Consider the following 22,847-nt stretch of genomic DNA (forward strand, 5'->3'; position numbering starts at 1 on the left):
TCTGATTCTTCAATCAAGAGTTTGTTATTTTTTTAAGCAGAGCAAGTTTGCTCTGGTGTTCTTTGGGGTTTAGCCGTAGTCCATGTCAGCTTTTCAGTAGAGCAAGTGGTGGCTTTTAAGCATTTGGGAACTTGTGGGTTATAATCCCCACTGGGCCTCCCAAGTAATTTCATGCTGCCCTTGGTTGAAAGTTTGAGTAAGTTTACTCAGCCTTTTCTTTTTTCCACTGGTCCATGTGAGGTAGGAACCCCCTCTCATACCAAGTGAGCTGTCCTGCTGCCAGACAGATTTTTGACGTAAGTGCCTATTTCTTTCCCTGTTTTGATATAGGAGAATTTGGCACTTTAATTCTGTCTAAATATACAATCAGCCTTCTAGGTTAACTGTTTATTGTGTTTTGCAGGCACTGGGAAAGTTTGGCTCAGTTTATTATGTTTTCACTTTGGTGTACATGTTTTTTGTTTGTGTATTAATGGCTACCGGGAGGTTTGTTAGGCCACGCCCACAATAGGCGGGCTTTTCTGAGATAGTAAGGGCATTTTTGGTGCCCTTTTAGTTGTTTCCTGTTGTTCCTGGATGTTGCAGCTCTGTTGCATAGCTCCTCAGAGGTGGTTCAGCGTTCTCTCCGGTGCAGCTGTATGGGGGTCCGGATCATTTTCTGACTTTGTTTCCGGCAGCAAGGAGGTCAGGTAGGCATCTCAGCAGAGCTTGCTGAGGTGTGGAGGTTGCCTGTTGTTTTTTTGTGGGGCTGTTGCTCTGTTTATATTTAAGTTTCTCTCTGAATTTCAGGGACATTTTGCATTCATTTTGTGAAAAATTGTTGCTGCAAGATTTATTGTGCAGTTTATTTAAAGATTTTCTAGTTTAAAAAAAACAAAACTTAAAGGGACAGTAACGTTTTTTTTGTTTAATTAAAATTCTGATTTGAACTTAGAATCTTTTATTGATTAAGGTTTTTTCCTTTGGAATAAGATGGACCAAGAGGCCCTGCAAGCTGTGGCTTGTTCTCTATGTCTAAATACTAATGTTGAGCTTCCTATCCCTTTTTGTTCCTCTTGTATTGAGAGAACATTACATTACATTACAAGGATAGACTTTTTGATTCTGAGCTTTCATTGTCTAAGTCAGATATTGTTCAGGAGTCTCCTGTTCAGGCTAATCCGCAGTTTTCTCCTCATACGTCCCAATCTTCTGCAATGCCCTGTGTTTCATCTCAGGTTGGTTTTTCCTTGCAGGATATGGCTACCCATATATCCTCGGCAGTATCTGAGACTTTGTCTGCTTTTCCTATGTTACAGGGGAAGCGCAAGAGGAAGTATAAGGATTCTGTTGCAATTGTGTCTAGTGTTTCTTCTCATAAGTCTGAGGAGGAAGATACTTCAGTAGCATCTGAGGGTGAGATCTCGGCTTCTGATGGTGTAAATCCTTCTTCTGAACCTGAGCTTGTTTCCTTTTAGGTTTAAGCTGGAGCACCTCCGTTTGTTACTCAAGGAGGTTTTGGCTACCTTGGATGACTGAGGCATCAGTCATGGTTATTCCTAAGAAATCTAATAAACTTAATACGTTTTTTGATATCCCTTCCTCGATGTAAGTTTTTCCTATACCAGATCGTGTTTCAGATATTATTGCACGAGAATGGGAGAAGCCTGGGATTCCTTTTTCCCCTTCTCCAATTTTTAGGAAGATGATTGCTGATTCTATTAAGGAATCTTGACAGATGGTTCCTAAGGTGGAGGGAGCAGTTTCCACTCTGACCAAGAGGACCACTATTCCTATTGAGGACAGCTGTTCCTTTAATGATCCCATGGATAAGAAGTTGAAAGCTTTGCTTAAAAAGATTTATGTTCACCAGGGGTATAAATGGCAACCGGCTGCATGTATTGCTATGGTTACTAGTGCAGCAGCATATTGGTTTGATGCATTGTCTGATTCTATTCAGTAAGATACTCCTCTTGAAGAAATTCAAGATAGAATCAAGGCTTTGAAGTTGGCTAATTCCTTTATTGCAGATGCTTCTCTACAGGTCCTCAAGTTGGGAGCTAAATTTTCTGGTTTTGCCATTTAGCTTGCAGAGCTTTGTGGTTAAAATCCTGGTCTGCGGATGTGTCCTCTAAGTCTAAGCTTTTGTCTATTCCTTACAAGGGTAAGACCTTGTTTGGGCCAGGTTTGACTGAGATTATTTCTGATATTACGGGAGGGAAGGGGCATTCTCTTCCTCAGGATAAAAGAAATAAACAGAAGGGTCAGCAGAGTAATTTTCGTTCTTTTTGTAACTTCTCTGGTAAATCTTTCTCTTCTTCCTCCAAGCAGGAACAGTCCAAGCCATCTTGGAAGTCAAATCAGTCTTGAAATAAGGGGAAGCAGTCCGGGAAGCCTGTTGCTGACTCAAAATCAGCATGAAGGGTCTGCCCCCGATCTTGGAATGGATCTTGTGGGGGGCAGACTCTTTCTTCGCTCAAGCTTGGGTCGAGATGTTCAGGATCCCTGGGTGGTAGATATTGTGTCCCAGGGTTACAAACTGGAGTTCAAGAATTTTTCTTCCAGAGGCAGGTTTCTTCTCTCCAGCTTATCTGTAAACCAGATAAAAGGAGAGGCGTTCTTACGTTGTGTTCAGAATCTTTCCGACATGGGAGTGATAGTTACTGTTCCGGTTGAGGAACAGGGTCTGGGTTTTTATTCCAATCTCTTTGTCGTTCCCAAAAAGGAGGGAACTTTCAGACCTATTTTAGATCATAAGAGTGTAAACAAGTTTCTCAGGGTTCCGTCTTTCAAGATGGAAACTATTCATTCCATTCTTCCTTTGGTTCAGGAGGGTCAGTTCATGACCACAGTGGATCTAAAGGATGAGTATCTGCATATTCCCATTCACAGGGATCATCACAGGTTCCTAAGATTTGCATTTCTAGACAAACATTTTCAGTTTGTAGCTCTTCTTTTCAGGCTCCCTCTTTTCAACTAGCAAACTCCCACTCAGAGTTGTTGTCTTTTCTGTGCTCCCACAGTTGGGAGGTGAATTTAGGAAAAAGTTCCTTTATTCCGGCTACAAGAGTGTTTGTTTTGGGGACCATTATAGATTCTCTAGAGATGAAAATTTTTCTGACAGAAGCAAGAAAGTCAAAGAATTTCAATACGTGTCTTGCTCTTCAGTCCCTTTCTCAGCCGTCAGTGGCTCAGTTCATGGAGGTTATTGGTTTGATGGTTTCAGTCATGGACATCATTCCGTTTGCTCTGTTCCATCTCAGACCTCTGCAGTTATGCTTGCTCAGGCAGTGGAACGGGAATTATGCGGATCTATCTCCAAAGATTGTTCTAGATCAGATGTCCAGAGATTCTCTTCCATGGTGGTTGTCTCAGGATCTTCTCTCTCAGGGAACTTGCTTTTGCAGGCCTGCCTAGGTGATTGTAACCACGGATGTCAGTTTGATGGGCCAGGGAGGAACTCGGAGTTCCTTGGCCATGACAGAGGTAGCCAAGAATATTCAGTGGACAGAGATTCACAACTGTTGTCTGTCTGCTATCCATATTCCAGGGGTGGACAGTTGGGAAGCGGATTTTCTGAGCAGACAGACTTTTCATCCGGGGGAGTGGGAACTTCATCCAGAGGTATTTTCCAGCTTGATTCTCAATTGGGGGCAGCCAGAGTTGGATCTCAAGGCATCTCGTCAGAATACCAAGCTCCCGAGGTACGGTTCCAGGTCAAAGGATCCTCAGGCTGTTCTGATAGATGCTCTGGCAGTTCCTTGGACTTTCAGTCTGACATATGTGTTCCCTCCATTTGCTCTTCTTCCTCGGGTCATTGCTTGGGTCAAACAAGAGAGGGCATCAGTGATTCTCATTGCTGGTGTGGCCTCGCAGAATCTGGTTTGCAGATCTGGTGGAGATGTCTTCCCTTCCACCTTGGCGTCTTCCATTAAGGAAGGACCTGCTTCTGCAGGATCCCTTCCTTCATCCAAATCTCGTTTCTCTGAAGCTGACTGCTTGGAGATTAAACGTGTGGTTTTTCTGAGTCAGTTATTGAGACTATGATTCAGGCTCGTAAGCCATGCAGGCCCATTTATCAAGCTCCGTATGGAGCTTGAAGGGCCGTGTTTCTGGCGAGTCTTCAGACTCGCCAGAAACACAAGTTATGAAGCAGCGGTCTAAAGACCGCTGCTTCATAACCCTGTCCGCCTGCTCTGAGCAGGCGGACAGGAACCGCCGGAAATCAACCCGATCGAATACGATCGGGTTGATTGACAGCTCCCTGCTGGCGGCCGATTGGCCGCGAGTCAGCAGGGGGCGGCGTTGCACCAGCAGCTCTTGTGAGCTGCTGGTGCAATGTTAAATGTGGAGAGCGTATTGCTCTCCGCATTTAGCGAGGTCTTGCGGACCTGATCCGCAGTGTCGGATCAGGTCCGCAAGCCCTTTGATAAATGGGCCCCTGTGACTTGGAAGATTTATTATAAGATTTGGCGTAAATATTTGTATTGGTGTGAATCCAAAGGCTACTCGTGGAGTAGAGTTAGGATTCCTAGAATTTTGTCTTTTCTCCAGAAGGGTTTGGAGAAAGGTTTATCTGCTAGTACCCTGAAGGGTCAAATTTCTGCTTTATCTATTTTATTGCACAAGCGCCTGGCAGATGTGCCAGATGTTCATTCTTTTTGTCAGGCCTTGGTTAAAATTCGGCCTGTGTTTAAGTCTACTAATCCACATTGGAGTCTTAATTTGGTTCTTAGAGTCCTTCAACAGGCTCCATTTGAACCTATGCATTCTTTGGGTATTAGGATGTTGTCTTGGAAGGTATTGTTTCTGGTGGCTATTTCTTTGGCTCAAAGAGTTTCGGAGCTTTCAGCCTTACAGTATGAATCGCCTTTAATTATTTTTCACTCTGATAAGGTAGTTCTGCGTACTGCCTTGGGTTTTCTTCCCAAGGTTGTTTCTGATGAGAATAGTAATCAAGAGATTGTCGTTCCTTCTTTGTCTCCTAATCCTTCTTCTCATAAGGAGCGTTTGTTGCACAACCTGGATGTGGTTCGTGCATTGAAATATTATTTGCAGGCGACTAAGGATTTTCGCCAGTCTTCTTCTTTATTTGTTGTCTTTTCTGGGAAGTGTAAGGGTAAGAAAGCTACGGCTACTTCTCTTTCTTGTTGGTTGAGAAGTGTTATTCACTTGGCAGCAGCCTCCTGAGAGAATCACGGCTCATTCCACGAGGAATGTTTCATATTCTAGGACTTTCAAAAATAAAGCTTCTGTAGATCAGCTTTGCAAGGCTGCGACTTGATCATCTTTGCATACTTTTTCAAAATTTTACAAATTTGAATTATTTGCTTTAGCAGAGTCTTCTTTTGGGATAAAGGTTCTTCAAGCAGTGGTGCCTTCTGTTTAGGTTAACTGTCTTGTCCCACCCTTATCATCCGTGTCCTCTAGCTTGGGTATTGGTTCCCAACAGTAATTAAGATGATCCGTGGACTCACCGTGTCATTAGAAAGAAAACATAATTTATTCTTACCTGATAAATTTATTTATTTCTTGACATGGAGTCCATGGCCCACCCTGTTTTTCAGACAGTTCGCTTTTCTATAAACTTCAGGTACCTCTGCACCTTAGATTAATTCCTTTCTCCTTTCCCTTTGGTCGAATGACTGGGGATTGTGGGTAGGAGGAGTGGTATTTAACAGCTTTTGCCTCCTCCTGCTGGTCAGGAGTGATATTCCCAACACCGTGACTCACCGTGTCAAGAAATAAATACATTTATCAGGTAAGAATACATTATGTTTTATTGTTTAAAAAGATAGATAATCCAGTACACTGCTATGTTCCACACAGCCATTGGCTGCACACTCTAGTGACCTATTTAAAAATGTTCCTAATTGGCCACAGCAGAGAAGTTAACCTAAGTTACAACATGGCAGCTCCCATTGTTTTATAGACACTAAAACTTTACATTTATTTTGTCACTATTTAAACAGCTTATTAAACTTAAAAAAACACATCTACATGTTATTCTCAGTCTATTCTTTTCTTTGAATGCATCATTCTATCTAGCATTTATTTAGTGTTTAATGTCCCTTTAAATAAATAAAATTGCATTGCAGCTCTTATCAGTTTCTTTAATAGATGTTTTTTGTTGGGAGCATGTATCTTGATTATATATTCTGCTAAATATTAGCAGAACATAAACACTACATAATTACTACCAGTTATATTGATTTTTTTATCAAAACTTAATTCACTTATGTTTATCTTGCTACTGTTTAAAGTGCTGTGTTTAAATAATGATAAAATTTCCATGCGTTGCCTCATTTTTAATTCTCAACGATTTCCATTACAATAAGAATTTGGTTGTTAATTTTGCAGTCTATAAGTGGAACCATATGCATTAAAAAACGTAGAAGATACTGATACTGGGCTACATTACAGATGGAGCGCAAAAATGCGAACGGAAAAGTGCTGTTAACATTGCTTCCATTTTTCCCGCTCATATTGGTTCAAAGTTATTTATTTTATTGTGATTGATAGTCTAATGCGCACTAACATCTCTGTCAGATAGTGCTGGTATCTTAAAGGGATAGTTAACTCAAACATTTTTATTGTTTAAAAAGATAGATAATCCCTTTATTACCCATTCCCCAGTTTTGCACAGAAAACATGGTTATATTAATACACTTTTTACCTCTGTGATTACCTTGTATCTAAGGGGTCAATTTTTTTATCCAAATTGGGCCAATTCACCCTGTTTCCACACAAGCCTTTAGGCTCACCGGAAAAAGTAGTTAAGAAGCAGCGTTCTATAAACCGCTGATCCTTAACTCATATGCTACCTCTGAGGCTGCGTACAGCAATCTGCCCTGTCCTATACGATCGGGCTAATTAACACCCCCTGCTAGCGGCTGATTGGGGGCAGTATTGCATTGGCAATGCTGAATACGGACATCGTATCATGTCCACCAGACTTTAATAAATTAACCCCTAAGGGGTCAATTTATTAAGGGGCGGACAGACATGATATGCTGTATTGTATCATGTCTGGAAATCTTGTAAGTCATAGACACCAAGATTACAAGTTTTGCGGTAACAGGGGTGCGTTGCTAATGAGCAGTTTTTTCTCACCGCTCACTTAAGACAACGCTGGTATTACAGCTTTTTTAAAACCCGGCATTAGCCGCAAAAAGGTGAGCATAGAGCAAAATTTAGCTCCACATCTCACCTCAATACCAGCGTTGCTTACGGTAGCGGTGAGCTGGCAAAACTTGCTCGTGCATGATTTCCCCATAGGAATCAATGGGGCAGAATCGGCTGAAAAAACCATAACACCTGCAAAAAAGTAGCGTTCTAACGCAGCCCCATTGATTCCTATGGGGAAACAAAAGTTATGTCTACACTTAACACCCTAACATGAACCCCGAGTCTAAACACCCCTAATCTTACACTTATTAACCCCTAATCTGCCGCCCCCCGACATCGCCGACACTTGCATAATATTATTAACCCCTAATCTGCCGCTCCGGAAACCACCGCCACCTACATTATCCTTATGAACCCCTAATCTGCTGCCCCCAACATCGCCGACACCTACTTTTTATTTATTAACCCCTACTCTGCCGCCCCCAATGTCGCCGCCACCTAACTACATTTATTAACCCCTAATCTGCCGCCGCCACTATAATAAAGTTATTAACCCTTAAATCTAACCCTAACCCCACCTAACTTAAATATAATTTAAAATAATCTAAATAAAATTACTACAATTAAATAAATTATTCCTATTTAAAACTAAATACTTACCTATAAAATAAACCCTAAGCTAGCTACGATATAACTAATAGTTACATTGTTGCTAGCTTACGGTTTATTTTTATTTTACAGGCAAGTTTGTATTTATTTTAACTAGGTACAATAGTTATTAAATAGTTATTAACTACTTAATAACTTCCTAGTTAAAATAAGTACAAATTTACCTGTAAAATAAACCCTAACCTAAGTTACAATTACACCTAACACTACACTATCATTAAATAAATTAACTAAATTAACTAAATTAATTACAATTAAATTAAATAAACTAAAGTACGAAAAAAAAACACTAAATCAAAGAAAAAAATAAAATAATTACAAGAATTTTAAACTAATTACACCTAATCTAATCCCCCTAATAAAATAAAAAAAGCCCCCCAAAATAATAAAAATCCCTACCCTATACTAAATTACAAATAGCCCTTAAAAAGGCTTTTTGCGGGGCATTGCCCCAAAGTAATCAGTTCTTTTACCTGTAAAAAAAAAAATACAATACCCCCCAACATTAAAACCCTCCACCCACACTTCCAACCCTACTCTAAAACCCACCCAATCCCCCCTTAATAAAACCTAACACTAACCCCTTGAAGATCACCCTACCGTGAGATGTCTTCACCCAGCCGGGCACAAGTGGTCCTCCAGAGGGGTAGAAGTCTTCATCCAATCCGGGCAGAAGAGGACCTCCAGACGGGCAGAAGTCTTCATCAAGGCGGCATCTTCTATCTTCATCCATCCTGAGCGGAGCGGGTCCATCTTGAAGCCAGCCGACGCGGAGCATCCATCCAGACTGACGACTACACGACGAATGACGGTTCCTTTAAATGACGTCATCCAAGATGGCGTCCCTTGAATTCCGATTGGCTGGTAGGATTCTATCAGCCAATCGGAATTAAGGTAGGAAAAATCCTATTGGCTGATCCAATCAGCCAATAGGATTGAGCTTGCATTCTATTGGCTGATTGAAACGGCCAATAAAATGCGAGCTCAATCCTATTGGCTGATTGGATCAGCCAATTGGATTGAACTTCAATCCTATTGGCTGATTGCATCAGCCAATAGGATTTTTCCTACCTTAATTCCGATTGGCTAATAGAATCCTATCAGACAATCGAAATTCAAGGGACGCCATCTTGGATGATGTCATTTAAAGGAACCGTCATTCGTCGTGTAGTCGTCGTTCTGGATAGATGCTCCATGTCGGCTGGCTTCAAGATGGATCCGCTCCGCTCCGGATGGATGAAGATAGAAGATGCCGCCTGGATGAAGACTTCTGCCTGTCTGGAGGTCCTCTTCTGCCCGGATCAGATGAAGACTTCTGCCCCTCTGGAGGACCACTTGTGTCCGGCTGGGTGAAGACATCTCACGGTAGGGTGATCTTAGATTAGGTGTAATTAGTTTAAAATTCTTGTAATTATTTTATTTTTTTCTGTAATTTAGTGGGGTTTTTTTCCCGTATTTTAGTTTATTTAATTTAATTGTAATTAATTGTAGTTAATTTAGGTAATTTATTTAATGATAGTGTAGTGTTAGGTGTAATTGTAACTTAGGTTATGGTTTATTTTACAGGTAAATTTGTACTGTACTTATTTTAACTAGGTAGTTATTAAATAGTTAATAACTATTTAATAACTATTCTACCTAGTTAAAATAAATACAAAGTTGCCTGTAAAATAAAAATAAATCCTAAGATAGCTACAAATGTAACTATTAGTTATATTGTAGCTACCTTAGGGTTTATTTTATAGGGACGTATTTAGTTTTAAATAGGAATAATTTAGTTAATTATAGTAATTTTATTTCGTTTTATTTAAATTATATTTAAGTTAGGGGGTTAGACTTAGGGTTAGACTTAGGTTTAGGGGTTAATAAATTTAATATAGTAGCAGCGATGTTGGGGGCGGCAGATTAGGGGTTAATAAATGTTGGTAGGTGTCGGCGATGTGAGGTACGGCACATTAGAGGTTAATAAAATTGAACTAGTGTTTGCGAGGCGGGAGTGCTGCGGTTTAGGGGTTAATATATTTATTAAAGTGGCGGCGATGTCTGGTCGGCAGATTAGGGGTTAAAAACTTTATTTAAGTGTTTCCGATGTGGGGGGGCTCGGTTTAGGGGTTAATAGGTAGTTTATGGGTGTTAGTGTACTTTTTATCACTTTAGTTAAGAGTTTTATGTTACGGCGTTAGCCCATAAAACTCTTAACCTACTGACTTTTAAATGCGGTAGGAGTCTTGACAGGAGAGGCTGTACCGCTCACTTCTTCCAATACTCGTAATACCGGCGTTAGGCAAGTCCCATTGAAAAGATAGGATACGCAATTTACGTAAGGGGATTTGCAGTAAGCTCGAGTCGCGGAAAAAAAGTGAGCGGTACACCTGTACCTGCCTGACTTGTAATACCAGCGGGCATTAAAAAGCAGCGTTGGGACCTCTCAACGCTGCTTTTTAAGGCTAACGCAAGACTCGTAATCTAGCCGAGAGTTTGTGTGGGTCACTCACTGAAATGTTTAGTTGTTTTTTTTTTCATTAGGCCCAGCAGATTCACAATATGCCACTATTATATTTATAATTGATGTCATATTAGATAGCTGTGCTGTTACTGTGATCACCTTACTAAATTGTCATCAAGGATAGTCACATGGGAAATAGGGGCCCATACAGGCTTTTGGGGTTATATTATAGATTAGAGAGGCCCCATTGTGCAGTAGTACAGAAATAAAAGCACTTTTTATCTTGCAAGGTGTTCACTGTACCACATTGATCACCTGACTATACAAACAAAATGACTTGTCTACTAGAAAATAAAGTGTATTAGCGATCTCTAGACATAACAGATTTTACTGATCATAATATATCCCATTCCCAAGATAATCCTTGTGTTTTTTTTTTTTTAATTCCCTTTATTTTTAAATATTTTCTTTGTATTACTGCTCCAAGGCGATTCTCTTTCAAATGAGGGGTGTTGGAGGTAGGTAGCTGCTTAGGGAGCTGAGATTGAGGTGTCTAAAGAACCCACCCCCCCCAGCTCCCTTGCAGCTACACTAAGCTTCCTGGTTCTGCCACATTTGTACGTAGTGATGTCACTGGCACCTCCTTTAAGCCTGGGAGTGCTGCCACTAGGCCACCAATAATTCCCGGCCTGTAGTGTAGGGGGTCGCCGAAAACAACATTGAAGAAATAACAATGCACATGGGTGAGCTAATCACACAAGGCCTCTATGTGCAGCCTCCAATCAGCAGTCACTGAGCCTATTTAGATATGCTTTTTAACATAGGATATCAAGAGAATGAAGCAAATTAGATAGTAGAAGTAAATTGGAAAGCTGATTTAAAATGTCATGCTCTTTTTAAATCATGAAAGAAAAAATGTGGTTTTCATGTCCCTTTAATGTTCATTTAACTATGTTTAATTTAATTTAGATGAATCAGTGCCCGGTTTTTAATAATCCTATTAAAAACAAGGGCACTTTAATTCATCAAAATTGACATTTCACTTGTTTTCTTCAAATACTTACCTTTAAATTCTGAAAGCTGCTGCAGCACTCCCTCCGCCCGTCGCAAGCCCTCTTCGCGTGTCCAAAATGACGAATCCAGCTTCCTCCAATCACGGCGTTACCTCAGGCCAAGATTCCCCGGGGAGGGGGGGGGAAGCAGTGTTTGGAGGAAGCTGGATTCATCATTTCTGACGTATGAAGAGGCTTCCGGCGGCCGGGGGAATCGCTGGAGCGGCTGTGAAGATTAAAAGGTAAGTATTTGAAGAAAACGAGTGAAATGCCAATTTTGATGAATTAAAGTGCCCTTGTTTTTAATAGGATTATTAAAAACCGGGCACCGATTCATCTAAATTGACCTTCACTTTTACACTTTCACGAGGGTTAAAGGGATATGAAACCTAAGAATTGTATTTTTTAATTCAGAACATACCATTTTAAAAAAAGTTTCCAATTTACTTCTCTTATCAAATTTGCTTTGTTCCCATGATATTCTGTGTTGAAGAAATACCTAGGTAGGTATCAGGAGCACTGCATGGCAGGAAATTGTACTGCAAATGGATGACATTCTTGCAAAACTGCTGCCATATAGTGCTCCAAAAAAGGGATGGCTCTTAAAGGGACACTGAACCCACATTTTTTATTTCATGGTTCAGATAGAGCATGACAATTTAAGCAACTTTCTACTTTACTCCTATTATCAATTTTTCTTCGTTCTCTTGTTATCTTTATTTGAAAAAGAAAGCGTCTAAGCTTTTTTTTGGGATTCAGAACTCTGGAAAGCACTTTTTTATTGGTGGATGAATTTATCCACCAATCAGCAAGAACAACCCAGGTTGTTCCCCAAAAATGGGCCGGCATCTAAACTTACATTCTTGCTTTTTAAATAAAGATACCAAGAGAATGAAGAAAATGTGATAATAGGAGTAAATTAGAAAGTTGCTTAAAATGTCATGCTCTATCTGAATTACGAAAGAAAAAAATTTGGGTTCAGTGTCCCTTTAAGCATATGCCCCTGCTTTTCAACAAAAGATACCAAGAGAATGAAGTCAATTTTCTAATAGCAGTAAATTTGAAAGCTGTTTAAAATGACATGCTCTATCTGAATCATATAAGGACAATATGGATTTCAACAGATCTAGGCATTCAGTAATGAAAATGCTTTAGCACATTAGGGCTTTGTTTTATTACTGCTTTATTTCCCTTTAAGATCACTGCTATTTGTGAACTATAAATTGAGTCTAGACCACGTGCAAGGCAAATATATTTTCATGGGTTTTGATATCAGAACTTCGCTCCTGCTAATCTGGTCAAACAAACAACAGGTGCAGACTGATAAACTTCTGTGTACATTGGGAGCACAGTTCACTGGTCCCACAATTGAGGTCACACCTGTGTTTAATAATGTACCAGAAGTATTTGATGCATTGATTTAAGGGGTGGATATTAAACACATTTTTAAAAGAAAAGAAAAGGCAAGAAAAAAAAAAAATCACTGATAAACATTATCAAAAATATAGTATTTAATAATAATAATAATAACCAATATCTTATTCACACAAAAACTCTCAGCCCTAGGAATGTCTCCCTCAGCAGATACATGAAAAGTGAAAGAGACTAAAAACATGTAGGGTAGTGATTAAAATCATTGCTTCAATAATTCCAATGAATAATCTGCAAAACATTTCACTTGAAATAATCAAATGTACCATGTAGCAAGTAATCTGGTTTAGGTACTGCACAACAGGTTCCTTGATTGTATAGTGTAGTAAGTAACCCTCAGCATGTTGCTCTGAAGCCTGAACATTTTTTTCTAGAGTTAGTGTGTTAGTGGGATTCATTTTTTGGATCTTGAGATTTATAGGGTTTACACTGCAGATAGTTGCCAAATACTGTACATACTACCCTTTACAGCAAGCAAACCGAAAACAACTCAATTTTACACTACACCAGTTTTCATCCACTTTTTTAGAAAGATGGGGTCAGTTTTTAGCAGCTCCTGCGGGTTGTGCGTACTGCATAATAACACAGAGAATACCAGCAAAATAGCACAACTTGATGAGATGTCAGAAAAAAAGTTTGACAAGAGGATACCCACACAAGCTTATTTCCCAACAATGTAAAAAAGCAAAGGATTTGACAGAGGCACAACACAATTTGAAGGGGTAATGACGATGCTGATGTCGGTATGAATTTCATTACAACTTATACACCTGCAGCTAAGTATGTCGCCTCTGTGCTTAAAGACAACTGGTGCATTGTGTCGACAGACAAGTCTTCCGTTTGGAGGGATTCCACCCCCTAGGATGGTGTACAAGAGATCCAAAAATCTGAGAGATCTCTTGGTGTTGACAGATCCATCCCACTGCTATCGGAAGGAGACATGGCTACTTAAAGGCAAAAAAGGCTGCTTTCGGTGTGGTCATTTTGTGACTTGTAATAGTCTCATTACAGGTAGTATGGTCCATCATCCACATACGAACAAACTTTTCCATATTAAACATAGGTTAACATGCCTAACAGAGTATGTGATCTATATAATCATTTGCCCATGTTCCCTTTGCTATATTGGGAAGAAGACTACTTTGTTCAGGGAGCGCTTGGCTAACCATAAATCAGCAATCAGACAGGCCATTAAGAAAGGTGAGTCTGATCAGCCTGTGGCCAGACATTTCCAGCAACCTGCCCATCCTGTGTCATCATTACGGACAATGCTCATTGACCATTTGCCGCCCTTGAAGTGAGGGGGTGATAGAGCACAAGCTCTGTTAAAAATGGAAGCTAGATGGATCTTCCTATTGAACACGGTTTCCCCAAGGGGTCTGAAAAGTATGGTGGATTTTGCCTGCTGCTACCGCTAGTATGGGAACAACTTAGTAGGCTCTATGTGTGCCGCCCCTAAAGTAGGGGGGCAATTTGCTTTGCTGACTATACAGCCTGTAATTTACAGTATAATATGGACCACTATCAATATGGACTCATGGGGGAATTCTCCTTCTCTGTTCAAAGGACTTTATGGATTTCTACCAATTCCTTGAGTCAGGAAGCTTAAAATCTTGTATCCTGTTTAATGTATGATATGTAACATTCCTTATGCAGTATTAATACAATGGTGTATAGAATACTACACTAGGTTTATATTCTATAATCTATACACACTACTAAATGCAAGTTATACCATTAAAGCTACGAATAGAAGTGTAAGCCCTGTTTGATGACTCTTGGTATAATGTATAATTGTCAGTGGACGTTACCAAATTAATGCTATTTTATGATTTCCTTGTATTTGTAGTGTGATGTATAAATAGATTGGATATGTTGTACATTTTCTTTGTATATAGTTTGTACAATAACCCATCAGCTGTTCTGCGCATCGTTGGTGATATAGTAAACATGCCTGTCAGTTCAACGGTTGTGTATACAGGTAACCATAGCGACGCCAGCGAGTGTTGATGATGTCACTGCAGTGCACTGCCGCTATGGGAATAGACATGGATATGTTTCCTGTTACCTCTGATGGTGTGCAAGAAATCCAAAAGAAGTGGCAGCATACACAGTACTTTATTAAGCACAAAATTACAGCAAGCAGCGTTTCGGGATAACATGGCATGACTAAGGGAGTTATCCCGAAAAGTCGCTTGCTGTAATTTTGTGCTTAATAAAGTACTGTGTATGCTGCCGCTTCTGTTGGATTTCTTGGATACTTATTTGGGGTATGAGTGGTTACCCTGTGTGGCGTGCAGTATTCTGAGTGCTGGACTGAACTGTTTGTCTTTGTGGAACCTCTGATGGTGTGCACAGCTGATGGATTTGATTAGTTTTCACAGGTGATGTAGGGGTATATTAAGGGGTTTCACTGTGCATTATGTTATATCTACTTTGGCCTCCATTTGACAAAAGCTCCTGTGTGAGCTGAAACGTTATGGCTTTGGGCCAAATTAGTTTACCTTATTAAAGGCTTTTTGAAGATTTTGTATCCTCTTGGGAATTGCCGAACCTGGATACATTAAAAGTTGCTGTATGCTATTTAGCAGTGCACCAGGGTTCTGTTATTTTGAAAGTGTGTGCCATTCTACATGGATTTGCTATATATATATATTAATATAACTCATGTTGGGTTATCGCATATATATAGTTATAGTCATAGACTAATTCTTCATTGTTTTGTCTTGTTCTTAAATGGTACATAAGACATTTGAATTCCATTTTGGGTGTTATAGAGATCCAAGTATTTTGGAGTTGAAACATTCTTATTTATAATATCGTTCAGGGGTGTTATTTTAGTTTGTTAGATTTAAACATCAATTTATCGCAAGTGCAATATAGCAATATCGCAAACACGTTAATTTGCACGCATATTACAAGTTGAAAGTAAACGCATTAGCTCAAGTGCAATTGAATTTACCACGTGTCGGGTTAGTACAACTGACGACCTCACGTAAAGGGTTAGGGCTAAAATAAAAGTTGCATCAATTGCAACATAAATACATTAAAATAAACTGTTAAAAATATTAATAAAAATATTTATAAGGGTTCAAAGGTATATGGTATATGGCCATGTATTTGACTTCAAAGGGCTATAATAAATAGAGAGGTCTAAATAATAGCTCTATAATAATATTTAATAATGTGTTTCAATGTGTATTTACTGTAAATATTTAAGATTCCAATCTTCTTTATATAGGGGAAAATGTTCTTTGTATTTTTAAATTGATATTCCTATATCTTTTATATTCCTGATATTCCTATATCTATTCCTATATATATTTATATCTGTATATATATATATATATATATATATATATATATATATATATATATATATATATATATATATATATATATATATATATACTGTACATATATGAATGTCACATTATCAAATATATATGTATATTAAAAAAAATTCTATGTGAATATTGGAATGTAAAATATGTGTAATGTGCTTTGGGTTTCGCATTGTAGGTCTAAAGCTGTGTTGTGTTAGCGCACATGAGGAATTAAGTATCTTCAGGCGCATTATGTAAATATTAAATATAAAATATAAAAAAAATGAATATTAATTAGTTTAAAATATATATATTCTATTGATTTTTTTTGAATATTTTAGTATGTCTATAATAACTTGTATTAATTATTAATATTTTTCAATATTTTATATTTAAGGAATACATAACACACCTTAATATAACTCATGTCGGGTTAGCGCATATGAGCAATTTGTGTACTCCTGTCGGGTTTATGCGAGCAAACCTGGCAGGAGTACACTAATTCTTAATGTGCTCTAACCTGACATGAGTTATATTAAGGCACATTATTATTTATTAGGGAGGGAAGTACATGAAATGTATTTGGTTTTTATTAAAAATAGTATTTATTAAATAAATATTTTATTGCAGACAGTTGCTTGTCTCTAAAAGTGTTTAGCTTGCAAAAGGTTGTTGACATGTACTTCCCTCTAATCATGGGTGCTACCATTTTGAAACCTAAGTTACACTGCTGGTATCTGAAGGAGAGTTTCTGCACATGTGTAAACACATCAGCACTGAAATGCTGTGAAAGACAGATTTTAACATGGCTGCATCCATGACTAGACAAGTTGGGCAATACCCTCAATACTATTCTTATAGAATGTATTTAGTGTTTAATGTCCCTTAAACCACATTGTTAGAACGACAATAAACACCCCATGTAAAAATTGTATTTTATCCCTTGCTTCTTAGAGAGACCTAAAATTAAAGTCTAACTTTTTTTTAAATGATGCAAATTGCGTAAACTAACAATACTAACAACTACATCATTTTTGCTTATTTAGGGAATGTGGATCGACCACAATTTTTACACAAAAGGAAGATGTGTTCAATGCCCTTTCCACTGGAATGTGCCTTTAAATAGCATTTTGAGACCTTGTTTATGTGGCTGTCTACCGCAAGTTGGGAGATATCAGACAAAATAAAATAAATCAAAATAACAATATTTAGTACACTTTTTCAATATTTTATATTTAAGGAATACATAACACACCTTAACCCCTTAATGACCACAGCACTTTTCCATTTTCTGTCCGTTTGGGACCAAGGCTATTTTTACATTTTTGCGGTGTTTGTGTTTAGCTGTAATTTCCCTCTTACTCATTTACTGTACCCACACATATTATATACCGTTTTTCTCGCCATTAAATTAACTTTCTAAAAATACCATTATTTTCATCATATCTTATAATTTACTATAAAAAAAATTATAAAATATGAGGAAAAAATGGAAAAAAACACACTTTTTTAACTTTGACCCCCAAAATCTGTTACACATCTACAACCACCAAAAAAAAACCATGCTAAATAGTTTCTAAATTTTGTCCTGAGTTTAGAAATACCTAATATTTACATGTTCTTTGCTTTTTTTGAAAGCTATAGGGCCATAAATACAAGTAGCATTTTGCTATTTCCAAACTACTTTTTTTCAAAATTAGCGCTAGTTACATTGGAACACTAATATCTTTCAGGAATCCCTGAATATCTATTGACATGTATATATTTTTTTTTAGAAGACATCCCAAAGTATTAATCTAGGCCAATTTTGGTATATTTCATGCCACCATTTCACCGCCAAATGCGATCAAATACAAAATATCGTTCACTTTTTCACAAATTTTTTCACAAACTTTCGGTTTCTCACTGAAATTATTTACAAACAGATTGTGCAATTATGGCACAAATGGTTGTAAATGCTTCTCTGGGATCCCCTTTGTTCAGAAATAGCAGACATATATGGCTTTGGCATTGCTTTTTGGTAATTAGAAGGCCGCTAAATGCCGCTGCGCACCACACGTGTATTATGCCCAGCAGTGCAGGGGTTAATTAGGGAGCTTGTAGGGAGCTTGTATGGTTAATTTTAGCTTTAGTGTAGTGTAGTAGACAACCCAAAGTAATGATCTAGGCCCATTTTGGTATATTTCATGCCACCATTTCACCGCCAAATGCGATCAAATAAAAAAAAAACGTTAAATTTTTCACAATTTTAGGATTCTCACTGAAATCATTTACAAACAGCTTGTGCAATTATGGCACAAATGGTTGTAAATGCTTCTCTGGGATCCCCTTTGTTCAGAAATAGCAGATATATATGACTTTGGTGTTGCTTTCTGGTAATTAGAAGGCCGCAAAATGCTGCTGCGCATCACACGTGTATTATGGCTAGCAGTGAAGGGGTTAATTAGAAAGTTTGTAGGGAGCTTGCAGGGTTAATTTTAGCTTTAGTGTAGAGATCAGCCTCCCACCTGACACATCAGACCCCCTGATCCCTCCCAAACAGCTCCCTTCCCTCCCCCACCCCACAATTGTCCCCGCCATCTTAAGTACTGGCAGAAAGTCTGCCAGTACTAAAATAAAAGCTTTTTGGGGGGTATAGGTTTTTTTTTTTTTTTAAAATAATAATTATTCTGCTGTATAGGACCCCCCTTAGCCTCCAACCTCCCTGATCCCCCCCAAAACAGCTTTGTAACCTTCCCTATCTGCCTTATTGGGGCCATCTTGGGTACTGGCAGCTGTCTGCCAGTACCCAGCTTATACAAAAAAGTGCTTTTTTTTCTTAAGTTTTTTTTTTTCTGTAGTGTAGCTTCCCCAAACCCCCCCCCACCACCACCACAAACCCCAACCACCTCATTGATTGTTTTTTTTCTACAGTTATTTTAAACTGATTGCACCTTTTTCTGTAGTGTAGCGGTTCCCGCACGCGCCCGCCCCCGCCCTCCCGTGCACGCGCGCGCGTCCGTGCGCGCCCCCGGGCATCCCCGCCCACGATCCCGCCCCCCTCCACATCTCCAGGGCCATCGATGGCCGCCACCCGCCTCCCGGTAATGCTCCCACCCACCAACGAAGGAAGCCACCGATCTCCGGTGCAGAGAGGGCCACAGAGTGGCTCTCTCTGCACCGGATGGCTTCAAAAGGTTATTGCAGGATGCCTCCATATCGAGGCATCACTGCAATAACCGGAAAGCAGCTGGAAGCAAACAGGATCGCTTCCAGCTGCTTTCCACACCGAGGACGTGCAGGGTACGTCCTCAGGCATTAACTGCCTTTTTTTTGAGGACGTACCCTGCACGTCCTCGGTCGTTAAGGGGTTAAAGGGATACTAAACCCACATTTTTTCTTTCATGATTCAGATAGAGCATGACATTTTAAGCAACTTTCTAATTTACTCCTATTATCAATTTTTCTTGCTTTGCTTGATATCTTTATTTAAAAAGCAGGAATGTAAATCTTAGCAGCCAGCACATTTTATTTTCTGCACCATGAATAGCACTTGCTTATTGGTGACTTACATTTAGCCACCAATAAGCAAGCATACCCCAGGTTCTCAATAAAAAATGGGCCGGCTCCTTTGCATCATATTCCTGCTTTTTAAATAAAGATAGCAAGAGAACAAAGAAAATTTGATAATAGGAGTAAATTAGAAAGTTGTTTAAAATTACACGCTTTATCTGAATCATGAAAGAAAAAAATTGAGTTTAGTATCCCTTTTATGTAACTCACGTTGGGTTAGCGCATATGAAGAATTTGTGCACTCCTGTCTGGTTTATGTGAGCAAACTTGACAGGAGTACACAAATTCTTAATGCGCTCTAACCCGACATCAGTTATATTAAGGCGCGTTATGTAGTTATTAAATAAAAAATATTGAAAAATAGTAATAATGTAAATAATTTTTATAAATGTACTAAAATATTCTAAAAAATCAATAGTGTATATGTGTGTATATATATATATATATATATATATATATATATATATATATATATATATATATATATATATATATATATATCATACAAGGCCTAGCACTCATACAAGGCCTAGCACTCACAGTAACAGTAACTATATATATATTTTTTTAATATTTACATAACACCTCTTAAGGTAACTAGTTCTTCATGTGCGCTAACCTAACACCGCGCTAGACCTGCATTGCAAAACCCGAAACGTGTTATATATATTTTGCATAGAAAAAAATGAATGAATATATGTATAGATATATATAGAAAGATCTATTTATGTAAAGAACATTGAAATGTGAAATATTAATAACTCCTGTTGGGTTACTGTGCGCACGATAAGTGTTAAGGTTTTTTTCTTCTGCGCTCTCCATTGAAGTCTAAGGGGGGAATAATTTAGTGCAGTCACGGTATCTGAAGTCATTTAGTTAGAGTGCGTTGGGTTTCGCTAGCGCAAACGTTTTACTTTCATGCTTGTAAAACACAGGAAAATTCTTTGCCTCTGGTGGTGCTATTGCTTTAGCAAAAGCACTAAATAGCGCACCATTTGTACTCTAGCCCTTAGTTTGTAGAAAATAAAAAAGTTGCCCCTTTTTATTCCTGTGAACAGCCCAACTGTTACATAATTTTTTGTGCAATACAATATTGTGACCCTCATTACAAAAACAAATAGGGTCAATTAAGCTTGTTAGATTATTTTACAATTGAGAAGGTAGCTTTAACTAATGTTTTTATAGCAGTACATAGGTCACCTCTTAATTATTCTAGTATGCCAGAATTTATTTATGTTTCACAAATTTCATGTTAAATTTAAAAATATGACCATGATTGACTGACTGCCCTGTAACATATTATTTAACAGAAATCTAGAATGATATATTTATAAAAGGCTTCTCCTTGAAAGTGTACCATAGACGTCATTAGGTTTCGTATGTCCACAGGAAATCTAAATGTTAAAAAGCAGTAGTTTAAAGGAAGTAACATTTGTGGTAAGGAAAATCTTTCCACTCTAGGCTGTTTAAATGGATTTTCTTTGAAAGGTTCGTTTATTCTCAATTTTTTTACCTTTCACCTTTAAAACTTTCCCACTCAGTCTTAAAAGGGCTGACTTGTCAATGTGTTTTGCAGCTTTTCATTTACATTGCTTAGATGAGATTCAGGTTACCATCTGGCCCTTAGGGCTAGTTTCATCTCAAATTTATCACAGTTATTTAAAAAAATAATAATCATATAACATTTTATAAATTGTATCAAAACTAAATTTTGATATAGAATGATATAACCATGATGGCTAACTTCCTAATACATGGGGGCTGTGGATCAATACCTTAGATTCTTTAAGGGCCACATATAAATTTTAGGTTTATAAAAACACACAAAACATATATTTTCCTAAAAGGATTTAGAGACACAGATTCAGATTTAGTTAAGTTTGCCGGATACGTAATCTGTATAAACAAACTTCAGGGCAGCGCTCCGATACTCGTATTTCGTGTGATTGTAGCGTAATACCCGCAGTGATCTTCACACTGTCAGAACACACTCCCTCTGCAAAAAAGTAAAGAGGGTGCCGAAAAACAAAGTGATCCACAAACGCTTCAAAGGGTATAATCAAAAGTCCAGCAAACCAACACACTCAGCTTTACAAAAGCAACGTGGCAGAAAAGATAATTAAAAGGCTTTATTAGTCCTTAAAAAGCATGAAAGAGCACACTGGTTAAAAACAGGCAACATGGTCAAACGCGTTTCGATTGTAACATAACTTCCTCAATGTTATGTTTATTATGTTCATTGAGGAGGTTATGTTACAAACGAAACGCGTTTGACCATGTCGCCTGCTTTTAACCAGTGTACTCTTTCGTTCTTGTTTATGGACTAATAAAGCCTTTTAATCATCTTTTCTGTCACGCTGCTTTTGTGAAGCTGAGTGCGTTGGTTTACTACATAATCTGTATACTGTTTTCCCCTCCAAAGATCTTTTTTGAATTATGACCACCTTGTTTTATCATTTTCTATAAATCCCCACACATTTTTTAGACCCTTTTTCCCCAGGGACCACAAAAGTAATGCAAAGGGCTGTATGTGGCTCATGGGCTGCCAGTTGGCCGTCACAGTTCTATAATATATGTCGATAAAAAAAAATTGATATTGAATCATATTATGTAATATCTGTTGGATATTAAGTAAATTGCTTAATCTTTTTTTTTTTTGTTTAGGATTTTTATTGTGGTCAAATTGCTTGTTTCTAAAAGTGTTTAAAGCCTGCATGTACTTCCCTCTAATCATGGGTGCTGCCATTTTGGAACCTAGGTTACACTGCAGGTATCTGCAGCATAGTTTCTGCATATGTGTAAACACATCAGCACTGGAATCATGTAGTGAAAGATAGATTTCCCCATGGCGGCACCCATGACTATTGAAGTTGGGGAATAACTTCAATACTATGCTTATAAAATGTATTTAGGGCTAGATTACAAGTGAAGCGCTAAATTATTGCACTTCCGCAAATGGGCAAATTTGCCCGTTTGCGGGCGCGCAATAAATAACCAGCCATTACAAGTTGCTGGTTATTGCTACCGTGAGATCTCTGGTTAATTTTCTTAAAGTGCCCCAAATATCAGGCTTATTGCTGTCCGCCGCCTCAGAGGCTTCTTAACTTACATTTCCGGCGAGCCGTAAAGTACGGGTGTAGATAGCAGCATCCGCTGCTTGATAAATCTAGCCCCTAAAATTAGAATCTACAATTTATTATTTTTAATTTTTTTTTAAATGATGCAACTTGCGTAAACTAGCAAATTTAATTTGCAGGTTACAGA

This window comes from Bombina bombina, chromosome 2, assembly GCF_027579735.1.
Source record: "Bombina bombina isolate aBomBom1 chromosome 2, aBomBom1.pri, whole genome shotgun sequence".
Classification (NCBI taxonomy): Eukaryota; Metazoa; Chordata; class Amphibia; order Anura; family Bombinatoridae; genus Bombina; species Bombina bombina.